The following is a 6,000-nucleotide window of genomic DNA, read 5'->3' as shown; positions in this document are numbered from 1 at the left end:
AAATTTCTTGATCAGGTTCTCAACATATTTTGTTTGAGAGAGGAACATGCCTATGTTAAGCTGCTTTACTTGCAATCCAAGAAAGAAAGTTAGCTCATCACAAATACTCATTTCAAATTCACATTCCATGACTAATTGAAACTCTGTGACAAGATACTTAGATGTAGAACCAAAAACAATGTCATCAACATACAGTGTGCAATGATAATGTCATTTTTTACTTGTTTTACAAATAATGTTTTATCAACTGATCCCCTAGAGTAACCTCTTCCCACGAGATGAGTGGAAAGCCTCTCATATCAGGCTCAAGGAGCCTGTTTCAGTCCATACAAAGCTTTCTTGAGTCTGTAAACATGATCCAAGTTATGTGGATCTTTAAAACCTTGAGGTTGTTCCATATAAACTTCCTCCTGTAAAATCCCATTTAGGAAAGCAGTTTTGACATCCATTTGAAACAGTTTGAACCTGAGATGACAAACTACAGACAATAGTAATCTCACATATTCCAATCTAGCAACAGGAGCAAATGTTTCATCAAAATCAAGAGCTTCAAACTGTGAGTAACCCTGAGCCACCAACCTTGCTTTGTTTCTAATTACATTCCCTTTTTCATCACTTTTGTTTATGAAAATCCACTTAGTTCCTATGACATTGCAATTATTAGGTCTAGGTACCAAGTACCACACATCATTCCTAGTAAATTGATTCGACTCTTCCTGCATAGCACTAATCCAGTGATCATCCAACAAGGGTTCCTTAACATTTTTTGGTTCAACCAATGACACAAAACCAAACTGGGATATGACATTCATATTTATTAGATTCTCAGTGATAAAACAAAGCAATACATTGTCTTGACTTACCTCATCCTGACTTAGCTGTGCAGTAGCTTGACATCTAGTCTTTAGGCCAGATGACACTTTCCCAATGATATCTTGACTAGAATGATCCTTCTGAACTTGTTTGAAGCCTCGTCTCAGTGTTGGGGCTGGCTCAAAAATATTGTCAGTCATTTCTTCTTCTCCATCCTTTTCTGGCTCATTTTCTGACAATGTGCTTGAGGTTGAAGGCGCATCTGCATAAGATTCTTCCTGCTTGACAAACAGATCATCAATAGAAACAATTATAGATTCCATTACAACACGAGTTCTCTTGTTGTAAACTCGATATGCCCTACTGTTCAAGGAATATACTAGGAACACACCCTCATCACTTCTTGCATCAAACTTACCAAGGTGTTCCCTATCCCTTAGGATGTAGCAAGGATTCCCAAAAACAAGAAAATGCCCGATATTTGGTTTTTGACCTTTCCAAAGTTCATATGCAGTTTTGTCAGTGCCAGGTCTGAGAAAGACTCGATTTATGGTGTAGCATGCAGTGCTTATAGCTTCAGCCCAAAAGTTTGTGCTTAGGCTTGCATCATGTAGCATAACTCTAGCCATATCTAATAATACTCTGTTCTTTCTTCCAACAATTCCATTCTGCTGAGGAGTAATTGGAGCTAAAAACTCAAGGGAAACACCAACCTCATTGAAATAGTTAGTGAAAGCAGCATTTTTAAACTCAGTTCCATTGTCAGACCTGATTCTAACCATGCTAAGATTAGATAACTGTTTTTTTATCAGCATTTTCTGACTTAAGCTTTGAAAGGATTCAAAAGTTTCAGCTTTGTCTTTCAGAAAATTTACCCAAGTAAATCTGGAAAAATCATCTACCACTACCAATATATAGCTTTTACCTTCAATACTTTCAGATTGAGCTGGTCCCATGAGATCCATATGAAGCAACTCCAGAACTTTTGTGGTTGTAGCAGAGTTCACCACCTTGTGAGGTGCTTTGGTTTGCTTCCCAATTTTGTAGCTTCCACTGGCAAGCCTTTGACACATTGCTTGGAGGATAACTTTAGCAGATCTTGATAATTCACATGTCCCAGTCTCCTATGCCAAAGTTCAAATGTCTCTTTTGTTGATCTCACTGAAAGACAAGACTGTATAGCAGAAGACTCATTAACTTTAATATGGTAACAGTTATCAAAAGATCTCTTACCTCCCATAATGCCTTCACCTTTGTGATTAAGAACTAGACATCGTTGTTTATTAAACCACACATCTTCATAGTCATCAGCCAGGTGGTTGACACTAATCAAATTAGCTGTTAGTCCTTCAACATACAGTACATTCTTAAGATTTGGGATCCCAGGTGTATTCACAATGCCTCAAGCCAGTATGCTTGCTTTTCTTCCATCACCAAAGGTGACAAATCCTGTTGTGCACTCATCCTCAAGGGAAGAAAACCATGCTTTGTCTCCGGTCATATGTCGAGAACAACCACTATCAACATACCAAAAGTCTCTACGTTTGTCTGCTAAGGTTGTAAGAGCTACTAGACATGTGGCTTCAATATATGTTGATTTCTCACTTGGATTCACATGTGTCATAAGCCAAGTAGCATTAGTAGTATCAGTGTGAGTGAGAGAACCATTATTTCTACTCTTCCTAGTCCAGACAGATTTTCCTTTGACAGTTTGCAGGTTGTTTTTGGAAAACAACTCAGTCAGCTTATTAATAAGTTCCTTTTGCTCTCTAAGCTCACTTTGTAGAGATTCTACAATACACTTTTCTTGAACATGCTATAACTTAACAATTCTCTCATTACATCTAGGTCTAATATGTTCGATCTTACCACAATAATGACAGATAGGAATAAAAGTTTTAGAGTTGAGATACATGTTTTGACCAGTAGTGACTCCTTGGACAAACTTTACTTATTGAGCATATTTCAGTTCTTCATTCCCCTGGTTCTTGACCTTTTTGACAATGTCAGTACAAGATTCACCATTATCAACAATAGGTCGTGATTCTTTGACAAACTTGGTACTCTTGGAACTCTCACCTGAATAGCCAAGTCCGAAAGTGTCATAAGGAGCTTTTCCTGATCCAAACAACCTTGATACAGCTTCTGAGCTGATATCGAACTTAGTAAACTTTTCTTGAGTGATCTTTAACTCATCCTGCAAGGAATCAATTTCTGTTAGCAAATATTAAATTCAAAGCATGTTGCCCTTTTACCTCAAGCTCCAGCACTTTGATTTTGTTGTTGAGTTCAATATGCTCATTCTTCCATGTTAGCAGTTCCTTGTCATTTGGCACACTAATTAACTCATCAGTGAACCTATTCCTTTCTTGTTCCCAAGTTGTTTGAGATTCTTTCAACAAGTGCTTCATCTCTTCTTTTTCAGCATTCAATGTCTCAACTTCTCTCTCCAATTCCATGTTTTTGATCAATGTAGCTTTTGATACCTTGTAGAGTTGCTTGCAGCGGATAGCAGTTTCATCATCTGAGAAGGCCTCATCACTCTCTGAATCAGCCAAAGATGATACAAAAGCTACATTCTCCACTTCTTGAGTTTCATCATCACTCCATGTTGAGAGCATAGACTTGTTGTTGCTATTACCATACTTCCTGTTGCCACAATCAGTAGAGATATGATCATAGCCACCACATTCATAGCACTTAGTTTTCCCTGAATGAGTTCCCTTGAAGCTTCCTTTCCCACTCTTACCATTGTAGTCACTACTGCTACTACTACCACTATGAAGGTTTTTCTGGGAGCATTAGGATTCCTAGAGGAGTTCTTGCTTTTGAGAAACTTTTTAAACTCCTTTGTTAAAATAGCAAGATCTAGTGTTTCTTCTTCATCTTCTACTCCTTTCACAGCCTTGAAAGCTATACCCTTAGTTTTCTTCTCAGGTTTCAACCTCATCTCATAGGTTTTGAGATTCTTGATAAGCTCATCAAGTGGATAATCATCAATATCAAATGAATCCTATATACTTGTGACTTTTTAATGAAATTTTTCAGGCAAGGCCCTAAGTAACTTCTTGACTATCTTATCTTCATCAAAGGGTGCTCCCAGACTACGACACTGGCCAGTGATTTTGAGAATTCTACCATGAAAGTCATCCACCGTTTCATCATCCCCCATGGTCATAGTTTCAAACTCAAAGATCAATGCTTGCAGTTTTTGTGCACATACCTTTTTATTTCCTTCGTACATAGTTTGTAGTAGATCCCATGCCTGCTTGGCAGTGTCACAATGACTAATCCACAGTTTTTCTCGTTCAGAGAGAGCTGTTAAGATGCTATTCTTAGCTTAATTTGAAGTCTGCTTGCAGATCACAAACTTCCTCATCAGTCCAATCATTTCTAGGTTTAGGAGTGATAGTAGAGGAACTTTCACCTTTGGTTGGAACAACAGGCACCTTCCAACCATTTTCAACAATGTTCCACACATGCTCATCTTGTGCATAGCGATACGACTTCATGTATATTTTCCATTGAGTATACTTTTCACACCCTCAATCAAACCACGGGGGGCTGTTGACAGATCCACCAGCAGCTCTATCACGCAAGTGTTCCATCGTCACAGCGGCCTACTAGAAAGTTCTAGAACCCGCTCTGATGCCAATTGAAAACACTTGATGGAACTAGGTAGATAATTGAAACAAACAACACAAGAATTGCTAACGCAGTGTAAACCTCTCCACTGAGGAAACTTCACTGCGAGGCTTGTAATGTAGCCTACACAAAGATCAAATCCACTATTTTGGAAGAGAATACAATTACAAGTAGTGATATTGAGCACAATCACTTTACTAGCTTCATGCCAACTTGTTTACAATTGAAAGACCTACACTACACACTTAGATGAATAAATATATACTTAATACGATCGATCTCCCCCTCAGTTGCTTGTATCAGGAACTCACTGATCTCAAGTATGATGTATGAGATGAATGTAATGAGCAAGCAAAGTTATTAACTATCAAAGAGAGTTTTTCCAGAAAACAGTTTGTGAAGACTATGCAACACACAATGAATGAGCTCATCAATAGACTACGTTACAAGCCTCGCAGTGAAGTTTCCTCAGTTGAGAGGTTTACATTGCGTTAGCAATTCTTGGCAATTTAGAGGTGTTATTAACTTAGTTCAATTATAAATAAAGCCAGAGTCTTTCAGCCAACAGTAGACAGCCTTCATTTTTTTTTTCCTTTTTCTTTCACGTAATGTATACTGTGGTATGCTTAACATGATCAAACAAAAGTCTGAAAGAAAATGCAACGCTTCTTTCATAAAAATTAAATTTTCATAAAAAGAGAACAGCTTAGTATCAGAACAAGTGAATAATTTGGTGATTCTTTATTCTTCTCCTTGAGGAGGAATATATACAATTACATTGTGTGTACAGTAAGAAAGGCAATGAATACTGCTTACAATAGGAAACTAAATCCTAATTGATTACAAAATATTTACAAGAATGTTTACAGCTCATTCCAACACTCCCCCTCAAGTTGGTGCATAGATGTCAATCATGCCCAACTTGTCAAGTGAGCTGTTAAATGCTTTTCCTGAAACTGCTTTGGTTAGAATATCTGCTAACTGCTCTTCTGATTGGACAAATGGAAACCGGATTATTTTCCGGTCCAAATTTTCCTTAATGAAGTGTCGATCTACCTCAACATGTTTTGTACGGTCATGCTAAACTGGATTATGTGCTATTTCAATTGCAGCCTTGTTATCACAGTGTAAGTCCATTGACTTCCTACTCTTGAAGCCCAAATCCTTCAACAAATGTCTAATCCACAGCAACTCACAAACTCCATGCGCCATGCCTCTGAACTCTGCTTCAGCACTAGACCTTGCAACCACTTTCTGTTTCTTACTTCGCCACGTCACGAGATTACCTCCAACAAAGGTAAAGTATCCCGAAGTAGACCTTCTATCTACCTTTGAACTTGCCCAATCTGCATCAGTATACCCCTCAATTGTTAACTCTTCTTTCTTGGAAAATAACAATCCTTTCCCTGGAGCAGCCTTTAGATACCTCAAAATTCGATAAACTGCATTCATGTGGTCTTCACTGGGAGCATGCATAAATTGACTAACTACACCAACTGCATATGCAATGTCTGGTCTAGTATGAGATAAATATATTAATCT

The sequence above is a fragment of the Rosa chinensis genome, chromosome 6, assembly GCF_002994745.2.
Source record: "Rosa chinensis cultivar Old Blush chromosome 6, RchiOBHm-V2, whole genome shotgun sequence".
Lineage (NCBI taxonomy): Eukaryota > Viridiplantae > Streptophyta > Magnoliopsida > Rosales > Rosaceae > Rosa > Rosa chinensis.
This window is presented reverse-complemented; position numbering follows the sequence as displayed.